We start from the raw sequence: 24,517 nt of genomic DNA on the forward strand, positions 1-24,517 counted from the left end.
GAAATGGTCCAAGAAGCCACCGACGTTATCGATCAAATCCGTAAGAACCTCCTAGCCGCTAGAAGTCGTCAAAAGAGTTACACCGACAAACGGCGAAAACTGATAGAATTAATGTTGATGATATTGTCCTTCTAAAAGTATCTCCTTGGAAGGGTGTAGTCCGTTTTGGAAAGAAGGGTAAGCTGGCTCCTCATTTCGTTGGCTCTTTCAAAATTCTTGAACGTGTTGGGAAGGTAGCTTATCGACTCGAACTACCGGAAGAACTTTCCGGTGTTCATCCGACTTTTCATGTTTCTAATCTTAAAAGGTGCTTAGCCGAGGGTAATATCTATATACCTCTCGACGAAGTGCATGTCGATGAGTCGATGATCATGGTTGAACGACCCGTTGAGATCATGGATCGCAACGAGAAGAAAACCAAGCGTAGTCGTATTCGGTTAGTCAAAGTTCGATGAGAATCACGGTGTGGCGCGGAGTTCACATGGGAACGAGAAGACACAATGAAGGATAAGTATGCACATTTATTTTCTTCATCATATTTGTCTTAATTTCGGGACGAAATTTCCTAAAGTAGGAGATACTATGACATTTGTCATTTTAGGTTCGATTTGAATTCTTAATTGTATTGTAAACCCGACCCATTTTGCTTTCCGGATCTTTTGGTATTAATAAAATAGTGTATTTTAAGTTATAATCATTTTCCAAACTTTGTCATTTTCTTTTAAGGCCCTTAACGGTGTTCAAAACGCTTATTCCATGCTCTAAACGACCTAAAACGAACTTCAAGGACCAAAGTTGCCCAAAATTAATCCCATAAATATTTTTACCAACTATAATTTCCAGATTATTTTAAGTATTTTAATTATTTTATTTTAATTAATGGTTTTACTTTAATTTAAAAGCAACCAATGGACATTTTTGCATGAGATTCTATTGATGGAGTCTTGTCACCCTCTCAAGCCTTTCTCTACACTCTTGGCCTATAAAAACAAGTGTATTTCACTCTCATTTTAATCTTGCTCATTCACTTATTTTCTCTCACAAACAAATATTTCCATCTCTTCAAGGTTTCTTAATAACAAGAACTATTCTTTAATTTTTGTTTTGGTACTTAAGCTTGTGGTACAACATATATATAATATACACCCCTTGTTACCTTTAGTGGTCACTTCTCCGGTCTCGGTCGGTGGAGTGTCGGGACTCGTAAGGCAAGGCTTCATGGAGGACTTTCGAGTCCTTGATATATATATATATATATATATATATATATATATATATATATATATAACTAGAAAACTTGTTTATACTTACTAACCATTTTTAAATTATGTTCATTTTAGTTTGTATATCATTTTTATAAGAGACTAGCCTCGGTTTAACCGTAAATAGCTCTAAACCGTAAACTGAACTTTGTTTACTAGTTTTGTTAAATAATTGTTTAAACATGCTTATTGTTGGATCTAAGTGCTTTGGTTATGGGTTTGAAGAATCTAACCTCGGTCTTAACCTAAAACAAGATCCGAACCAAAAACCGAACTTTTATTTATAGACTTTATTGTTAACTTTTTCGTTGTAAAACATAAGTATCATCATTTATAAACTATTATACAAGTTCTTTGATATTTGGGCATGTGGCAACCATCCATGAACTTATTGTGAGATGGAAACCGAACCAAACCGAACTAAACCGACTTCCACTCGCTTAAGACACTCAAGTGTGTTTTTAGCTATCCAGACTTGTATATTTCTATAAAAATACTTTACAAGCTGATTTTAATTAATTTCTTAAAGTACTTTGAATGTTGATTCCAACTTGATCTTATAACAAAGTTGGACCAACAAAACAGAACACTCGCTTAACGTACGTTGATATTTCTAAAACAATATGACTACATACTTGGTTAAGTCTTATTAAATTTTATTGAGTTAACTCATAAAATTTAATATTTTGGAAAGTTGACTTTGGGTTGGACCAATTATCAAGACCCGAACAACAACCCGAACACTCGTTAAAAGCCGTTTTAGTATCTATATTATAAAGGGATTTGCATTCTTGCATTTTTACCCACCTTATTACTTAACATAGGTTGAGTAAATATTAATGTTAGATACGCTAACCCGGTTTCGAGCAAACTTACATTTTTAAACGGCTAGTATTATAATTTTTTAAACAGTTACATTTTAAACCTTAAACTTTAATTGTTTGCATTTCTTATTAGTTACTTTAAAGTTTTCTTAAAACAACATTTCTAATACAAGGTTTTCTTTCATTTAGGCTTTGCTCGTTAAACCTCGTCCCACCGGTTATTCATCTTTTACGGCTCAAGTTTTATAATTGAATATGAGTACTTTCTGTAACATTTCGGGTTTTCCGTTTCCTTTCTATTTGTAATCAATGCCCGACCCGAGTTTGGGTTCGGGTATTTTATAAATATAATTGGCGTTTATCGAGCAAAAATTTATTATTTTATTAATATATAATTAGTTATATTTAAATCTTTAAAGTTTGTACACTTTTAGCCCAAAATATATATTATTACCTCATATTTCCAACCTCAAACCCCAAGGACCAGATTGTAACTTTATGATATAACCCTTTTCTAAGCTGGAATATCCGTTTACCCATATCCTTGTTTATGTGGGTTTTCTTGTACCCGAATTCAATTCCACTAACTTGGACCTCAATTCTCGCTTAATTGATGATTTGATTTTGGAAATTGTTTACATATATCAATCTCAGCCTAAACCGACGTCCTATACAGGTAAATATATCAATCTATGATCTGTTTTCCATTTTTATTAAACCGTTCGAAACCCTAAATCCTAATTCTTTATAAACGATGAAGATATACCAATTAAACTCACAATTACAATCCCTTAGCCATCGCCTACGTTTCCCACAACTTTAATTGGACTTTAGTAGGCTCTGGAAACTCTGTTCGTCAAACTCCAATGCCGGCCTGTTTCATCATTATTTTACCTATTGCAGATCGTTAACGAGGTAATTGTTTACATAATTTTGATCGTGATATAGTATAGATCAAAAACCCCATCACTGATTTGATTATCAGTGACGTGATTGATCAATTATATTCTTAGGGTTTTGTTTAATCAAGCTGATAGGATCTGCTGATGTATTTAATAAATGATTTCATTCGTTAATCATTCGTCCGTGTAGCTTAGTTGGTTCGGCGTATGTTGGAGTTTCACATCAGCGGCCATGGCACGGGTTAAAGTCCCGGCCATGGCAGATCGTTTTTTTTTATTTATTTTTTGTTTTTGATTCTTTATTGAATCTAAAGGGTTTCATAATTAAATATGGTTAATATTGAATATAAAATAAAAGTTAATCTAGTAAAACTGACATTCTAACGAATCACGTTTCCGAATCTTGATTAAGCCACATATATATATATATATATGTACTTTAGTATTAAAAATTGTTAATGGGTTTTAATATAAACTATATATTTAAGTTTTATCAACGACAAGTATTTTATAAAAGATCTATTTATACAAATATTATTACTTATTATTTATTATCTATTACTCACAAGAATTGATTTAAGAGAAACCTTTATTAATAAATAAAAATATAAATATAAATATAAAACGTATTTTTAGTTTAAAATAATCATTTTAGAAACAAATCTTTTTATATATTCTATCCAATATTACGAATATTTATTTAAGTATTAATTAAGCTAATAATTCAACGTAATAAAGTATTAAAGAAAGCTATGTAATATTTAAATATCACTAGTATACACTCGATCATCTAATCCCGAATCTCTATGTAGTTTAGACTTTAGATCCTTATTCAATTTGTATTCATTTTCCGTAATTATTGTCACTTAGGACTTCTCGTCGGTATCATTCCCGAGGAGCTTCGTTTACCGCTTTCTTACCTATTTTCTCTTGCTTAATCGTCGAGGTGAGTTTACATATCCCGCTTTTTCATCTTTTAAATTTTGGGGGTGGCATGTATATCCTATTTAAATTACTTATTTTTATTTATTTATCTATTCATAACACAATTCAATATATGTTTATGTGTGATAATTGCATGCTCTATGATAATGCTCTACGTGCTTAATTGTTTATTTTATGTTTGGTGGTTGGTATCTCATCCTCATCTAGTATGATCATACACTTACCCAAGTACTTTGATTTCGTATCAATAGGAACAGGTACATATCTATTTAGTTGTTTACATTTTTCATAGGAATTGTGATGCTCAATATTAACATATGAATTGTGGTTTTTATCTATATATGTATCTCAACTAAAACTTATGTATTTTCACCAACATTCGTGTTGACAAACTTTATTTTTATACATGCTACAGGTACAAGTAATTTACATTGATCAAGATTAAAGATATTAGTTTTTACCTTAGGATGTTTATCCAAACAATAAATATGATGTAATTGTTTTGATTATTATAATTGTGTACTTGTTTTGATATTAATGAACTAATTAATTATTGTCACTTTAATTAGTGTCTTTTGAGCTACTGTTCAATCAACATGTTACACCCCGACATGTTCCGCCTTTGGTCGGGGTGTGACAGATTGGTATCAGAGCCGAAGGCTATAAGATAGGTGGTTAGATATAACGACCTAATAGCATGCTTAGGGTCCCTATACATGATATGCCCTTACGTGTTTGCACCCTGAATTATATTATTGATTGCAGTAGCTTAAATACTATTTGATGATTTAATATTATTCTTGTACACAAAATCACACACTTAATCCGAGGCTATGCCTCACTCTCAAAATTGTTTTCAAACTTTAGAAAAAAAATATGGGAAATTCCTTAAGAAATCACGCCTTTTCACTCCCCTCTCCTTGATGAAGATTCTTGTGACAGATATGTAGTAACTGTAAGAGTGACACACTTGCTTACCGAACACTTGACACCAAGGCTTGCGAGCCTAAGAAAGTGCAATGCGCATAAATCTCAGTCAATCGCGAGACCCGGTTGCCTTCCTGGAGTGTTTAGTAAGTGTGTGGAACTTATTAAGCCAAAGAATATCACACCAAACGAAACCGAATCTACTACCCTCATTGTATCAACGTGGTCATGTGACGATCACACTCTAAATCAACGATGAGATTTTGTTTGATATTTTTTTATGAATATTTTCCCAAATTATCAATTTCATCAATACACTAAGTTAAGGGTATTAAAATTTTATTTTGTATTCTAAGTTAAGGTTATTAAAAAAAAAATTGTTCTCTCATGAATTTTCACAAAACTCAAAATTTCACATAGTTATACAATTTTTTTTCTTTTTCCAAAATCATAATAAATGTTTCACGTGTCGTCATTGTAGCATGTCTTCTTCCCGCCTTATCAACCGTAACCGTCGCAGCGGAAACTCTGGCCGCAGCATGTCGTCCCGCATTGCTAAAGGCATCGTGGAAGCCCTCCCAACGATCATCTCTCAATTGCAAACTATGAATGCTTCTTCATCATCCACAACTCCGAACCCAATTGCTTACCCCCTTAAACAATTCAAGAGTGCCAACCTGCCCGAATACTTCGGTATCGACGGTGCTACCATTCTCCTCCAATGGTTCAAAGAAATGGAGAGCATATTCCTCCATTGTGAATGTCCTGAGGACAAGAAAACCACATACGCCTCGAGCATGCTCAAGAAGAATGCCCCCAATTGGTGGAACGGTGAGAAGCGCACGCTTGGCGTTGAGGTTGTATGGGATGATCTCAAGAAACTCATGCTCAAGAAGTTTTGCCCGAAACATGAGCTTCGGAAGTTGGAAGAGGCGTTTTGGAATTTGAAACAAGAAAGTGGAAATGGCACCATCTACAACGATCGGTTCCATGAACTGAGCCTTCTCATCCCTCACATGGTCACTCCCCTTGAACGTTCAATCGACAAGTACATCTCGGGTTTGCCTATGCAAATCCAAGATTCTGTGCTAAGTCGTGACCCTCAAACCCTCCATGATGCCATCACCTTAGCCGGTACCCTCACCGAAAACCTCGTTAAGGGCGGGACCTTGACGCGGAAAAATTACAAGAAGCCCAATGATAAGCCTGCATCCGAGCCCACTAAAGAACCTAAGCTCGAATCTCCCAAACCCAAGTCTTCTAAGCCCGAATCTTTCAAGCACAACAACAATAACACTCCCCACTACCGCAACAATAAAAGAAAGTCCAATTCCCAAAACTATGTCTTGGCCCAACCGCAAGCCCAACCCACCAAGAAGCCCTACACAGGACCCCACCCATTATGTGATACGTGTAAATTTCACCGTTCGCCTAACCTCAAGTGTCGACAATGCACCCATTGCAATCTATTTGGTCATCTCTTTACCAAATGTCGTGAACGCAACCAACTTCTGATGCAACCATTTACCTCACCTCTTACCCAACCCCAAACTTTACCCTATGCTCATCCATTTTCTCAATCACCCTCAACTATTAGAGCTTGCTACAACTGTAGAGACCCTAACCATTTTCGCAATGCATGCCCAAGACTCTCACGCATGAACCAAATTCAATCCTACCCAACCCAAACCGCTCAATATCAAACTTACCAAGCCCAAGTAAATCAACTTCAACCAATCCAAGCTCAACTCATCCAAGAAATTCAAGCCCAACCCATTCAACCAATTCAAGTCAACCAAACCCCAATCAACCAATCGACCTCAAGTGACCAAGCTACTCAAGGACATGCGTGTTACATCAACGGTTCCCAAGTCTAAGCCAAACCTTTTATGAAGACATGCTACGCAAAAGACGTTTCTTTTGTTTAGTTCTTTTTCATTTAAATCTAATGTATTGACTTCATTAAATCTCCAGTTTTGTTATGAATAAGAATTATGGTTATTTATAATGGTGTTCAATCACTCATTTATTTCTAGTTTTTTTCGTTTAGTGCACTATTTGTTATTACACAATTTACTATCATGATTTAAGTGGTCTATGACCAGTTATTTACCGGGACTATGTGCACGGTGATGTGCATAGTTATTTAATAGTACCGTATTTTTATCATAAACTACCTATGACCGATTTTCGACAAACGTGTTGGAAATTGGGACTATGAACATGTGTTTATATAGTTATCTAATAGGAGTCACATGTACAAATTTTACTTCGATATTTTAATACATGGCTACCCAAACCCTCTAAACTCACCTCATCCTCATGGTACTCTTAACTCATCTTATTGATTTTATAATCATGGTTACAAACCTTATCTATTATTATACTCATAAGTCATGTGATTTGTTTGTTGTGTGAACCTACTTATTATTATGTGAATTTTCTCGTCATCTCAAATATTTTCTCTATACCATACGTGTAAGTTACTTATGTGATTACAAAATTTTCCTCTATCTGTTTATTTCATTTTGTTGTTATTACCCTCGATGGTTAACTTCAACAATTTCGTCATTTTTTAGTTAATTATGTTTATCAATTTTCATTCAATTTTTAGTTCATTACTATTGATCAAATGATATCGATTTAAAAAGGTTTTCTTTTACCCTTGTTTTCAAACCCACACAACGGGACGAACCATGTGCATCATGCGACGATCTAAATAATTATGAGTGCACGCATAATTATCGAAATCCTCGCATGGAACTCATGTGAATACGGTTGTGTGTTATAACTCGGAACCTAGGGTGATTTTGGGTGTCGGTACAAATATCGATGTGATAAGGGCATGGTGGATACGCCGCCGGTACATCCTATATATAAGTGTCCTTATCATGTCTTCCGTTTGTAGCGTTATTTGGGTCACCTGAAGATCGGTGTTATATATATATATATATATATATGAATATCCCTTGACAATTACTTTCTTTCCTTATGTTATAATTTTCTATAATTTCGGGATGAAATTTTCAAAAAGTTGTGAATGTTGTAACATTTCGGGTTTTCCGTTTCCTTTCGGTTTGTAATCAATGCCCGACCCGGGTTCGGGTTCGGGTATTTTATAAATATAATTGGCGTTTATCGAGCAAAATTTTATTATTTTGTTAATATATAATTAGTTATAATTAAATCTTTATAGTTTGTACACTTTTATCCCAAAATATATATTATTACCTCATATTTCCAACCTCAAACCCCAAGGACCAGATTGTAACTTTATGATATAACCCTTTTCCAAGCTGGATTATCTGTTTACACATATCCTTGTTTATGTGGGTTTTCTTGTACCCGATTTCAATTCCACTAACTTGGACCTCAATTCTCGCTTAATTGATGGATTTGATTTTGGAAATCGTTTACATACATCAATCTCGGCCTAAACCGACGTCCTATACACGTAAATATATCAATCTATGATCTGTTTTCCATTTTTAATAAACCGTTCGAAACCCTAAATCCTAATTCTATATAAACTGTGAAGATATACCAATTAAACTCACAATTGCAATCCCTTAGCCGACGCCTACGTTTCCCCCAACTTTAATTGGACTTTAGCAGCCTCTGGATACTCTGTTCGTCATACTCCATTGCAGGCCTGTTTCATCATTATTTTACCTATTGCAGATCGTTAACGAGGTAATTGTTTACATAATTTTGATCGCGATATAGTATAGATCAAAAACCCATCACTGATTTGATTATCAGTGACGTGATTGATCAATTATATTCTTAGGGTTTTGTTTAATCAAGCTGATAGGTTCTGCTGATGAATTTAATAAATGATTTCGTTTGTTAATCATTCGTTTGTGTAGCTCAGTTGGTTAGGCGTATGTTGGAGTTTCACATAAGCGACCATGACGCGGGTTCGAGTCCCGGCCATGGCAGGTCGTTTTTTTATTTATTTATTTTTAGTTTTTGTTTTTGATTTTTTATTGAATCTAAAGGGTTTCATAATTAAATATAGTTAATATTGGATATAAAATAGCAGTTATTCTAGTAAAACTGACATTCTAACTAATCACGTTTCCGAATCTTGATTAAGCCATATATATATTTATATGTACTTTACTATTAATAACTGTTAAAGGGTTTTAATATAAAATATATATTTAAGTTTTATCAACGACAAGTATTTTATAAAAGATCTTATTTATACAAATATTATTACATATTATTTATTATCTATTGCTCACAAGAATTGATTTAAGAGAAACCTTTATTAATAAATATAAAACGTATTTTTAGTTTAAAATAATCATTTTAAAAACAAATCTTTTTATATAATCTATCCAATATTACGAATATTTATTTAAGTATTAATTAAACTAATAATTCAACGTAATAAAGTATTAAAGAAAGCTATGTAATATTTAAATATCACTAGTATACACTCGATCATCTAATCCCGAATCTCTATGTAGTTCAGACTTTAGATCCTTATTCAATTTGTATTCATTTTCCGTAATTATTGTCAATTAGGACTTCTCGTCGGTATCATTCCCAAGGAGCTTCGTTTACCGCTTTCTTACCTATTTTCTGTTGCTTAATCGTCAAGGTGAGTTTACATATCCCCCTTTTTCATCTTTTAAATTTTAGGGGTGGCATGTATACCCTATTTAAATTACTTATTTTTATTTATTCATCTATTCATAATACAATTCAATATATGTTTATGTGTGATAATTGCATGCTCTATGATAATGCTCTACGTGCTTAATTGTTTATTTTATGTTTGGTGGTTGGTATCTCATCCTCATCTAGTATGATCATACACTTACCCAAGTACTTTGATTTCGTATCAATAGGAACAGGTCCACATCTATTTAGTTGTTTACATTTTTCATGGGAATTGTGATTGATGTGCTTAAAACAGTCAATTAAATATTAACTAAATTAACAAGTAATAAAAACTAGACTTAAGACTCAACTACACAAAACACCGGCAAGTGAACCCGTCAATTGTACTAAAGCTAAGTAAGTCTGGAATATCGAACCCACAGGACTCTATAAATTACGTTAATTAACTAATTAGACTCGACTTACGACACGACTATTTATTATTAATGTTTTAAGGGGGATTTTTAAACTAATATTAAACTAAGATTAAACTAAGAAAGTAAATAAACAAGCAAACGAAAGACAAGCAATTAAACACAAGATGGAAACCAATCAGAGAAGGAATCTACCTAGGTAAGAATCCCGTGTATCAACAATCATCAAGCAATGGACAAATAACATGATTATGGAAACTGATTTCTAAACATATTCATCTAACAAAACCCTAAGGACCTTTGATTGAATCATATGAAATCCCAAAGAACATTTATTAGATTATTAAGCAATCAGTATTATTGATTTCCGCAAAGTCATCAATTAGGGTTAATTAATAGTATCTATAGCAAGCAATCTTACGAAACACTAAACCTTAGATAACTTGATAAACTAACATGACATCATGAACATGGATCAACACAATAAGCAAAAATATTGTCACAATCTATCCTAGCATGTAATTGACCAAGACACACGAACAACTCCTCACCTCACAGCTATTGGAATTTAGCAAAATATTTAAAACCCTAACCAACTATCAACAAGCTTCTATGATCTAATAGGCCTATTCAACCATAATAATCAAAACACCAAGTAAAGATTAAACATGAACCCTAAGATCTAAAGAACACAATCAATAGAAAACAAAATCCATGTGAAGCAATAGTTAATAATCAACCAAGATAATAAACACTCATATGCATCATGTAAACAAAATCAAGTCTTTTACTATTAATAAAAAGAAACCATAATCAAAGCATAAGTCCAAATCAAGAATCAAGTCTCAAACATGAAGTCTAGCCTAGAATCATTATTGAAAACAATTCTAAACAAGTCTTAAAAACAAAGAAGCAAGACATGATAAATAATGAACAAGGAACGAAAGTTAGAGCGATAAAACCTTTTACAATTGATCCTCGAACACCCGGATGAAAGCTCTCTTGATCCTCCTTGATTCCTAGTTCCAAGACTCCTTCAAACCCTTGGTTTCTGGCTCAAAATCGGCTGCAATCTTCCTTTTTTTACGACTGGGAATGTAATGATGTTTATATAAACGAGTTATCGAGCTTGGACTTTGCAAAACGTGTGAACAATGAGCCCTAGGCGCCACGCCTAGACCCCTCCGCGGGCCGCGGCGCCCCTTTTTGGTGGCATACGGATTTTGTTGTTATTTTCTTCTTATTTGTTGCTAAATCTTGATTAATCTTCTCTTGAACTCCAAGTAACATTGAGAAACTTCTAGACCTCCTTTACCTTGATCACCAAGCCACCAACTACATGAAAATAAATCAAAACTCTTAAGTGAAGTAATCATGTAACCGTTGACGAATAAAACGAACATAAGCTTCGCATGAAATGATAGAAAGAATTAAAACTTATCATGTAAGACACCAAACGATTAAAAACATGTAAACATATAATAAACTTGACTCAAAAACCTTAATTAATAAAAGATTAACAAAACTCGAACTAAAACGAACTCAAAACATTAAATAAACATAACTTTACATGGGATTCGAGATGTATAAATAGATGTATATCAGTGATGCTCAACATTAACATATGAATTGTGGTTTTTATCTATATATGTATCTCAACTAAAACTTATGTATTCTCACCAACATTCGTGTTGACAAACTTTATTTTTAAACATGCTACAGGTACAAGTAATTTACATTGATCAAGATTAAAGATATTAGTTTTTACCTTAGGATATTTATCCAAACAATAAATATGATGTAATTGTTTTTATTATTATAATTGTGTACTTGTTTTGATATTAATGAATTAAATAATTATTATCACTTTAATTAGTGTCTTTTGAGCTACTGTCTAATCAATACGTTACGCCCCGGCATGTTCCTCCTTTGGTCGGGGTGTGACACTTTCATACCCCCTTTTCCATCTTTCGTTTTGGGGTGATATTGCATACTTATTTCAAACTAAATGTTTTATACTTGAGTCTGAAACCACAAATGTTATTGTATACTTTACTTAAATAAATGCTCGATTTGGTGTTCTATGCTTACATGTTTATATGCTAATGTGCTTACCGCTTTAGGAGGGTTGATTCATAAATCCGTGAACTATCTGGTATTCTCTTATAGCACGACGTCTTTAATGTATTCTTATTAACAATCTCATTTATAAATCCGTGAACTATCTGGTATTCTCTTATAGCACGGTGTCACTAATGTAATCTTATTAGTGATTTCCTATTATCCAAATTTTTGCTATTATTTATTGTTTCGTATACAAGTTGTGGAAATTTCATATTATATACATATTGTCAAAACTATGAATTTCTCACCAACCTTTGTGTTGACAAACTTTATTTTATGCAATGTTATAGGTTTGCATTTAGGTTGATTCGAGATCGTGAAGAAAATGTTGTCAATACCTCTAGGATATTAGGAAAATTAACAATATTTGATTTGCTATATTTTGTTATGATTATCTTATGAATAAGTATGTTATGTGACATTTTGATGTTGTGAAATTGAATGAGTTTGTTAAATATTGTCGCTTTAAATAGTGTCATGCGCTTATGGGTAATTCATCGCATCCCGGCATGTTCCGCCGCCTTTGGTCGGGGTGTGACATTTGTATTATTTTTTCTTTCTCTCCCGTGGGGTCGAGCCAACTCAGGTACTTGGTCGTCGTCGTCTACATTAACCGTGTCGTTTTCGTCAACGAGGTTAAAGTTACGAGCATCAGATGATGTGTCTGTTGCGCTCGTATTTGTCGAGGATGATGTCCTTGAATTTTTTGAAGGCTGGGATGATGAGCCGGCTAGTCGAGCGACCGAAATGGTGGGTGCCCCATTCCAATTCGCGCATAGCCTTAGTTTTTCCCAACATTTAAGTTGCTTGAACGCTTTCCCGAGCCTCCCTACGGTGTGCCCTTGAGATCGAAAGTAGCTTAACACTTGGGAATGGATGTCGGTGTCATTTTACCCGCTACGCCAACCAACCCCGCGCAAGTGGTTGTATATCCCGACAAATTTTTGGCAATCGGAATTAAGGCCCTTCCAATGGGATTGAACTGCTTCTTTACCCCGGTAGTCTTCAGGCTTACCCGTTAACGAAAGCCAAGCTTCAAATATTTTCCTCCAAACAATCTCGGTGGCTTGAAAGCTAGCTACAAAACAAAAATACATGTCACAATTAGAAACACTAAATAAAGTTATATAAATAGTTAATATTAAAAAACTTACCGACGTCTGGATCCTCCGAAACGACGATCCAAGCTCTTGCGAGGGTTGCTTCCTCCTCCTCGGTCCGTTACTTGTATGGATCACATTGCGCCATAGGCTCACCCAGTTGTGATTTTTTGGTGTTTACGGGCCGACTTTTGGCTTGAACTAGAGGCCAGTGTCGTCTGAGTCTCCGGCAACGTCACTGGTTCCGGATCCGGTTGGGTAGACCCGAACGCCTGCATGAGGTTTTGGGCATGAGGTAGTTGGCATACATGTTTAGGTTCGGGTCGGCAAAAGAAAACAGAAAATTTTGGTTCGGTTGGTTTCGTGTGTTCGGGTTCCATTGCATGTCTACGTTCGGTTGGTTTTGCGAACCGTGGAATTGACCGAAAGGAGGGAATGGTTGGTTCGATTGGTTCGGGTTGTTTCTAGGATTCATTTTTGGTGTATTATTGAAGAACTAGATTGAGGCCCGTGTATTACACGGGTAATTGATAAAAATTTTAAACTTTAACCATTATGTGAATTACAGTCAACCAAATTATCATATATTGTTAATACAATTACAATTTATATGAAATTACAAAAATTACATAACTAAGATAACACAAATATGTTACAAAATAAGTAGTCACTCCGACCCATTAGAAGTGTCATGGTTTGAATGACACAAAGTTTAAGCTAGATTGAATGATTACGTTTCTTGCTTACCAAATGACAATATTGCCCTTAGAAATTGGGTCCATAAATATTGGTTATTAATGTTAATTGTGTATGTTTAAGGGTAAATTTTAAAATTGACTAATAAATTTTGAAAATGGACATTTGTAATGGGACAAAAAAAAAGAGAAAGACACTACTCCGTCCTTGTACACTACATTTGTGATTGTATTGGTTGGTATACATTGTTTATCAAAAATCAAAATCTTCAGTCCATGTCTGCTTGTAACTCTTTATAAGGTAACATATATGTTTGCTTATAAATCTTGATATAGCCATGTATAGTTGTCTGTGTGACAAATAAGGTTATTCAAGTACATACAGCGACCCTAGATAAATTATCATATATATATCCATGAAACTAACAAAAAAATATTCATACATACAAAATAACATACATTTGAGATCATTTGCTCATGTTTATCCCAAAAAACATGATTATCCCAAAAAACATATTACCTGAACTTTGATGGTATAATCATCATTAGAATCTGAAATTGATTGATCATGATAAATTATTTGTAGTTATTAATATTCTGCATATGACAAATTTTAATTAATTTTATATATTAAAATTAACAATTGTATAATCAAGAAACATATAAAACCCAAAATTTAAATATAAAAAAATGATTTGTTTCATTTCATATGAATGGAAAATGACAAAGACATACTAACCTTAAAACCATGTTCAAATAACAGTAAATTCTTTTTTTTTTTAAAAAAAAATTGTGTATAGCTTTATTATTTTGAATATAAACTATAATGAACATTTTAATTATGTACTACCCAACAGGTAACACTAACATAACCTCAAATCATTGTATTTGTCTAAAATTAAAATTACTAAGTAATATAGTATTGAAATAATTTGAATGAATAACTGATGAAAACGATATATTCTAGGTTTTCATATCCTAAATGATTTTTGGAAAGTGAAAATAGTGGAAAGGGATTGAAACATATTTTTTTTGTTTAAAAATTTGAATGCTTTTAATTAGGTAATTTGTCTTATAGGGCATATTAAATTTAATATATTTGAATGTATAAAAAAGTATAAATCAAGTCATAAAATATATGTTCTGGAGCATTTTTGTCTTGAGTTATAAAAGAAAATATTGAAAACTAAATATTGATATTCTTATTGCTAACCTTTTATACTGTACAAAAAAGACATATAAATAATTATATAGTAAATCATTATAATATAATATTCAACTTCAATGATTTAATGCTAAACACCGAGATATATATAAAATGTATTATTCATGTTTGCAATATTTATATAAAATGATTGGAGAAATAAAGAAAAATACACATTTTCCTGAGTTCAAGTACATATGAGAAAAATTTTAAATCCAAATTTGAAACAAATCTTATATAAAAAGTTATGCATTGCTGCTCAAATCCCAGTTTAAAAACAAGTTATAGTTTACATTGATATTAATTACCTATGGTTTTAAAATTTTATTCTAATAGATCTGCAACTTTAATTTTGATATTTCTTATTTTATTATCTTTCACCATTAATGTTAATGAATGAATCGAATAGTATTTGCATTCATGAAAAATAAACTTCAATTCATATATACAAATGACTTAAAATATAAAGATCAATATTGAAATGTTGAAAAAAAAGGAAGAGAGCTATGAGAGTGACAAGTGGCAAAAATAAGTAGTTATTTATTAGAATATATATATTTTGTTATGTGTAGTGTATGAAATGGATATGAGTTTGGAGAAGAAGGGGTATATGTATATGTATATATTGTTTAAACTAGTTTTTACCCCCCGTATTACGGGGGTTGTTTTATATTATTTGTTTCCAATATTTATTTATTTTTTGAACATTTATTTTTTTTATTCTATGAAAGTTAATAATACACTTATGGTTTGATGATAAATTGTTTTACAGATAAATGAGATGTTATAACCCAATTTAAAAGCTATATGGGTTTGATAACACCCAAAACCTGTTTATTTTTTTATTATAAAATTGGTTTCTTAATTATAAATACTATATATCTTTTTTTTAAATAAATCAGATAGTTTTTATCCCCCGTATTACGGGGGCTGTTTTACAGTACTCCTTTTTAATATTTATATATTTTTTTGAGTTTAATTTTATTTATTGTAAGGAATTTATAATATATTTAGGGTTTTATGATCAAAGAGTTTCACAAATAACTAAGATGTTATAACCCTGTTTAAAAGTTATCTGGTTTTGGTGAGACCTAAGACCCGCTTATTTTTTTTACTATAAAATTGTTACTTAATTTTAAATAATATTTTTCTTAAAAAAATCATATAATAAATTTTAGTATATCCTAATTTATAGGATTTTCACACCAATAATTTGGTGAGATTAGTTTTTAATTTAATGAGATGTTATAACCCGTTTAAGGAATATTTGGGTTCAGTAAGACCCATATCCGTGAATTCGGGTCAAATGCATGATAAGCCTTCATTTAAAAATCAAGCAAATCTGGTGACTCCAAAAAAAGGGGGGGAGCAACCACATCGCGACACGTAGGATTTTTATGTCTTCGTTTATATATATTATAGATTAAATTTGTTTATTTTTTAATTTGACCATTCCCAACGGTCATATTATTATTATATTATTATTTTCTTCAATCCCCCGACGTTAAAAACCCTGCCCCCCTCCCTTATCACCCCTAAAATTGCCGAGATGGGGGGGGGAGGGTGTTCTCACCCGTGGTTGCTCAAAATCACCCTAACGTTCCGCCCACTACGGGTGGCCTTACCCAAAGTTTCCCTCACAAGATTGCACGTACTTCACTTTTAAATTCAAACTTTAAAATTGCCCCAAAACATCATGTAAGGCCCCGAACCCGGTAGCCCTACTTTAGCGTTGGATTTACTCATAAACACAGTTCTACAAATCAGAGTTTATTAAAACTTTCGCAGAAACGTTAACTTAAATCATTCATTACAAAACATTAAATCTTTTCTTTGAAACCATGATAATAAACATCATATTTAAAACACCATTTCTTTCATCTTCAGATGTCAGCCGCTCAATCCGTGCCATGTGCCAACCTCATGCTTGCTCTTTAATCATATTCACCTGCGTGCATACTAAAAGTCAGCTACGCTGAGTGAGTTCTAGTTAATCAGGCGACATACAATACATACACATATCTTACATACATACATATCTTAACCTTGTATAAATATCCATAAGAGAAGCGTCACATAATATCTATTAAAAGAACCATTTCTATTGCCCATGCTATATATATATTCCATTGAAGGACGCTCTGTATAAATATTCCATAGAAGGACGCTCTATATACTTCCATAGAAGGAACATCCTATATATTTCCATAGAAGGAACACTATGCTTTCTATTAAAGGAACACTATGCTTTCCATTAAAGGAACACTGTACTTTCCATTAAAGGAACACTATGCTTTCCATTTAAGGAACACTATGCTTTCCATTAAAGGAACACTGTGCTTTCCATAGAAGGAACACTCAATATATATTATCCGTAGAAGGAACTATGTACATAATTTATTATTTAATATCCATATAAGGAGACAATCACTATTCTTGGCAATACATGCAATATCCAACGATCGTTCACGCACTGGCAAGCAATCATCTTTACATTACATACAATATTCAAATCTATATTTATAACATGACAGTACGTGCAATATCCGAAGATCGTTCACATACCGACAAGCCCTCATCTTTACATTACACACAATATTCATTTCTATTTTATTAACCTGACAGTACGTGCAATATCCGAAGATCGTTCATGTACTGACAAGCTTTCATTCTCATTCAAGACATATATAGATAACATATAAATCATACATGGCATGCACTTACCAATTTAGGGTAAGTATATTAACTATCACATCGAGTATGCACACAGTCCCGAAAACATAACAAGGAATGGAGCTAGAAACTCACCTGAACTCGGTTACGTTCATAGTTGACGGTTACTCCTTCCGAGAGATGTGTACGGCTAACTGTATAACAATTACATGTAACAATTAACTATCACTACCCATATCACGTTTCTTATATAAAAATAGCCCACAACGAACGGGGGTCCGGGGGCAGCGCCCCTGGCAGTGGGGTTCTAGGCGCGGCAGCCGCTAGCGGGGTCCAAGGGGCAGAGCCCCTGGCTGGGGTTAAACTGCCAGGTCAGCTTGGAAAAATTTTATTTTCACTAACTGTCTTAACACATTTTCCATTAGGATTTAATTTATTTTTCTAACTTGTTAACTCATTCACCATAACGAATTAAGCTTAATTCATTACTGATTCGCCATCTTACATGCCTGATTAATTAGTTGATTCGCTATTCTAGTTCGTTAGCTTATCATAGCGAACTGTGAGTAACGAACTACTAATTCGCTATCCTATCCTGGTCTGGTTCGTCATCTGGTTCGTTACCTCAGCGTAACGAATTGGATAAGTAACGAATCACTTGATTCGTTGTCTTGTCATAACGAACTGGGTGAGTACGACTCACTTGATTCGTTGTCTTAATCCCTTCATTATAACGAACTAGAATATGTTCTTATCCAGACTTTGACTAAGGGGTCAAAGTCAAAATAGTCAAGAACACGGAATGGTCAACTGTTACTAGATATGCAATTAAACCTTCATTTCTTAACCAAATAACACGATTTAGGCATCAATGGATTCGGAATTACAGCGCCTACAAACCCTAACCATTCAATCATCCAAATGTTCGTGTTTATAGGGTGAGATTTAGGAATATATATATATATATGGGTTCTATTAGGTTAACAATTAACCCATCAAATGTTAATAGATTTCCATAAGATTTGTTGCTTTGGACTCGTTTATAACATACTAAAACAGATCTATGACTTCCCAAACCAAAACGAACCTATATGAACGATTTCTAAATATAGACGTACCTTAAACGAGTCAGTTTACGAACATGGTTAAGCCTTGATGTTGTTTTGGTTCTTCACGACGATCTAGCACCAACAGGTTCGGGTTTCCACCTTCGAATCTTGGCTCGGGTTATAGGATGGTGTTTGTGTGTTTACCAAGGTGTAGGCTATGGTGTAGATTTGGATAAAAATGGAAAGGATTAGGTTTTAAGGGGTATTTATACTCCCTTAAGCCCATGGACCTAAGGCCCATCTTTCCCTTTTGGTTCATAATTAATTCCATCTAAAAGCCTACTTAACCTATCATATTTTATTATTATTATTAACCAAACGAAAAATTGGGATGTTACATGTCAACGTCTTAAATCAAACTGAATGCAATGTTCATTAATGCCAACCGATGAAAATAAAAAAGTAGTTTCTTTTAAGGTGTTAATGAATTAACTAGGGTATAGTCCGTGTTACTCACAGGTGGAAAAACAAGTCAACAAACATAATAAATTTAAACAACAAATTCAAGAAACACAAAACTTCTTTAAACTTTCGGATCAATACGTTAACCATTTACATTGTCTAGATATTAAAAGTTAAAAGTTACAATAAGTTATTACATCGAACAACCAAAAAACATCAATACAAGATAAACATGTTCTTTCATATTAAACCACCGTCAACTTCTTCAAACATTCTACCAAGAGAAACTCATTTTGCTTCATCACCTGAAAATATAATAAAACAATAGCATCCAAATTAAATATACCATAATAACATATTTAATAATGAGTAACATTTGAACATTAATTAAGTTGTTTTTATTAAATTGTTGTTTTTATTAAAACAAAATAACATACAACAACAACCAAAGTAAAATGACAACATAAAACATCTTTCTAACTTAAACCATTAAACCAAAAAGATATATAAAAAAAAACCTTCTTTTGGCCGTCATTTTATACCTAACAAATTTGATACTCTTTTAAAGCAACCCGTTTTAAAATATTTTCAAAATAGTTACAAAATATAAAAAAAATGGAATTAGTCAACTTCAAAAAATTATGATTTTTTTTTATTTTTGACCAATCTTGCAACAAACTTTTAAACCACTGACATTAATATTTTGTTAAACTTGCAAAACTTAAAAACGTTTTACAATTGATGAATTTTCAAATAACTTTGAAAAGATTAAAAAAAATTATGTTGACTTTGGAAATATTAACTTTATCAACAAATCGGTTGCTGAATAAGTATATGTGTGTGTGTGTGTGTGCGTGTGTGTGTGTGTGTTAAAAGGAAAATTAAACCCGAGCTGACCCATTAAAATATGTACTTAACTCTAAAAAGTTTTGAAATATAATTTGTTATTATGGAAATGTCAAATCCGTTTTAAACTAATTTATTGACTGCTTAACAAATATAGTTTTAAAACAATCAAGAATTTAATTTGTTCTTATTTGAAATTCAAAATTTTGACCACAAATTAAAACATAGTAGGATTAGATAATATTAATTTTGTTAAACGTATTATGTATAGAAACTTTCTAAACATAAGTTAGTATTTAAGGTTTTTCGAAAATCAGTTAGTATTTAATAATAATACATTGAGTAATTTAGGAATCAAATAATAACAATAATAAAAACATAAATTATTTCCTTAATTATTGTTTTTTAGTCAAAGCTTTAAATATAATTTGAATTTCAAATTATAGTAAACAGGTCAACTAATAACGGATTAAGTTAATGTACATTTATATTTTTAGAAAATTCTAGAATAAATTATATTTGGAAGATCAATATTATACTTTAATATGTATTTTAAAGATCAATATTATAATATAGTAAATTTATAATTTAGTAAATATTAATAAAAAATTAGTAAATTTATAATTAAATTTCTGGAATATTAAAGATCAATATTATATATGCAACAAATAATTTACAAACAAATTTATTAAACATTCTAAACAATTGTATTATTGAATCGAAGTTTCTGACTTTTGATAAAACTGAATTAAAATTGGCTGGAAAAAAAAATCAAAAATTGGACGGAAATTATGTTTGTTAATATTTAGTAAAGAAAACAATAACTAATTGGGCGGAAAAAAAATCAGAAATTGGACGCAAATTCACTTCTTAATATTTAGTAAACAAAACAATAAGAAATTGGATGGAAAATTTAAGAATTGGACAAAGAAAACAATAAAAAAATTGGATGAAAAAAAATTAAGAAATTGAACGGAAATTCACTTCTTAATATTCACTAAACAAAACTTGCTTATAACAAATTGGCCGAAAAATCTCAGAAAACATAAAATATGCTAATAACAAAGTGGCCGGAATATATTCATCGGATATTATATAAATAACTAACTCTACGTGCAAGTATGGATTGTTAATTACCTTTAATATATTAATCGGAGAATCGATCTTAATTGACAAAAAAAACCTTATAACATCTCCTCTGAGGAACGATCAATTGAACGGAATCGAAACGACTGGAGACATCAATAACCTTGGAAGTGAAGAAAATCATAGTAGCACGGAATCAAATTGTTGGTAAATGCTGTAGATGTTCGATGTTGGATATGAGCGACGAAATTAGAGTTCGTATCTTCGTGAGGAGGTTAGAGAGAAAAATGAGTGGTGGAATTGGTTGTGGATTATGAAAAATGGACCGGGTATAGTTTTATGTGGGCAAAGCGGGTTATTACGGGTCATGGGTTATAAAAATTGAAAAATGGGTCTGTGTCCTCCACATATTTAGTATTGATTTATTTTAATGGCTATAAATAATAAATAGGAAATATTCCACATGGCATCTAGATAGCATCTTATGTGAAGGGCCTAGAATGATGTCATATATACAATTATATTGCTTTAATAGTATTTAAAGATTCAATAGTAATTTGATATAAAAAGATTATAAATTCAAGAATTTACTTAATTTACATATTATGAAATATTCTTTGTATTTAATTATAAACTATGTCATTCCAGCTATAAAGACACCTACTTTTGAAATTGAAAATCAAAGTTTAAAACCTAGTATAAGAATAAACTTTTATGAAGTAGTTTAAAATTAGAAACATATGAGGGTTTGTGTAGCCGTTTAAACAAGCTTGTAAACCAAATTCGAGCTTACGGTAGTACAAAAAACCAATTAAAATAGATAACTATAAAAAAATAATATACTGTTATACATAGTCCTTGTCGATATAATACAAGTTAGAAAAAAAAAAGTGAAAAGTTAGTTCTACATTTTACTCTATTGTTTATTGTGTTTTAACAAACATTTGTTTATCTTAGGGTAGAGGAGTAGTTCGGTAAGGAGAAAAATGAGATCCGAATGAGAAGATGTGATGAGGATGAAAGGAAAATGAAGAAAAATGTAGCTTCAGGATAGCAACTTGGGCTAGCAGATAAGTAGAAATGGCTGCGAAGTAAAATGAAGAAATCGGGATGAAAGGAAATTTGAATAGTGGGAACAAGTGCGAACAACAATCCCCTTATCGGGTAACGACCCGAATTTTGATAGCTAAAACAATAAAATTGTAAACATACTTGTTGATCTAAAACTGTATGCAGAAATGACGCATCATGACCTTGCGTTGATGGTTGTAAGATTTGCCTCTTCCTCTTTGACTTAACGTGGTGCAAGTCATCTTTAAAACAAAAAAATACAATAAATTCGTCAACGCTAATATAAATTAGACTAATATATTTGAAAACATAACATATCGCACGTTACAAAAATTAGTCGGTGCAAATTCAATTTGTATATGACAATATCTATACCATGAGCATTCACGGCAGTATCTCTATCTATATCTCTATAATTACATTATAAAACATTACATTTTATTTCTCATATACAATTAAATAATATTTTTTTACATCTTTATCATTATCTTTTCTCTCTTCTCTAGTCACAAACACTTTCAAACGTATTAAAATATAAATAGAGGATTAACAATATTATTCCAAATTTACTAAAAAAAATTTCATCTTCATATAATTTTTTCTCTCATTTATTCAAAATCACTTAACATTCTTTAAAAAAAATTTAGGGTCTGTTTGGTTGGTAGGAATCAAGGGATTTTGATGGAATTGGAATTTAAATTTCATTCTTTGGCATGTTTGGCATGTTAATGGTTGGAATTGGAATTTATTTAAAATCCCACCAAAATCCTTTACATGTGAGAATTCAGGATCCATCGATAAATGGAAGGAAAGTTTAAAAATCCTTGGAATGTCAGGTAAGTTACCAAATAACCCTTCCCCTTTCATAAAAAAGTTCGTCTCTTTCATCCAACCTCAATTCTCATCTTCATCGGAAAATCTGATCCAATTAATCAGCCATTAACGCTAACACCAACCTTTCCTCTAACTCTCCACCTCCACCACCACAAACTCCTACGTATCGTCGGGTCCACCATTACAAGCTGCCGATCGATTTTGTGGCTCTTGAATACCTCCACGGCGTTGGATCGCGATTTGAAGTCGGGGAATATTTTGAATCTGGAAGACGGACTGTCGGATTTTGACTTGTAATTCAGTTCAGGCGTCGCGCCGATACTTGATAAAATTCCGGCGACGAGAAGCAAGAAACGCTGAAGCTGTTGCAGTTGTTCCGGTGGTTATGTTAATCGGCATATGCATACAGGAAATGGTGATTCAGTTCGTGCAGATCCATATGAGGGACAATTTGATTTTGGATTATTATTTATATTTTTTAATTTTAAAGGGTGAATTTGTTTTCTTAATGTAAATTAAATTCTAATTCCATAGATTAACGTAACTACCAAACACATCACGTGTTTTTAATGGATTCTTCCATTTTGCAATTTCAATTCAAAATCCAATTCCAATTCTGACGAATTCTACGAACCAAAAGCTCCCATAGAAAACTCTCTCACATACTTAGAGGAGAATGCTCTAAATTGTAAACATAAATAAGTCGGGAAAAAAAACTAGAATAAAATATTTGTATAGAAAAATGACATTTGTAAAAAACGAGGCTAGCCAGCTGCTTGAACCAATTGAACTAGGATATATATTTTGTGACACTGACATCAAATATTAAGTCATTAAACAAATATGTAATTTCTATTTTCCTAAAAAAGTGTTTGTAAAATGCTAGTTTTCTAATTTCTTATTAAATTATTTAAACACGTCATTCACATTCTACATTCTGTACATTAAATTTAGCGAGTGAGATTTTTAATAGCTTTTCTTTATATTTGAAAAATTAAATGTTCACTATCTATAGTTTTGTAATAATCTTTTTGAAAGTTATTGTGATTTGTGAGTGAAAAAAAAGAAAATTTTAAAATAAAAGTATAAAAAAATATTATTCAATTAAAAAAAATAGAAAATGTAGTGTTTTAGTGTAACTTGGATTTAAAGATAGTAAAACTTTCGAATCACCCGCTCCTTCCTTCTTCACCCACTCTAATCTTCTTCTTCTTCTTCTTCTTCTTCTTCTAACGTTGTGTTCCCGAGTCTCATTTAAAGAGAGGAGGGGAAGGAAATGAGAAGAAATCATGTTTCAGAGATTTTTTTAGGAAGGGAGGGGAGGGGAGAGAAAATGCTAGAAAACTTAAGTCCATACATATCCTTTCAAATTGGAGAGATTATGATAGAAAATGTGTGTGTATAACATTAACCATCTATTAACTTCCTACATTTTCTTTCGTTTTATTTCATTTTTCATTAAACT

Source organism: Bidens hawaiensis, unplaced genomic scaffold (genome assembly GCF_021521415.1).
Source record: "Bidens hawaiensis isolate Kalapana, Puna unplaced genomic scaffold, B.hawaiensis_p1.1 tig00006717_1, whole genome shotgun sequence".
Taxonomy (NCBI): domain Eukaryota; kingdom Viridiplantae; phylum Streptophyta; class Magnoliopsida; order Asterales; family Asteraceae; genus Bidens; species Bidens hawaiensis.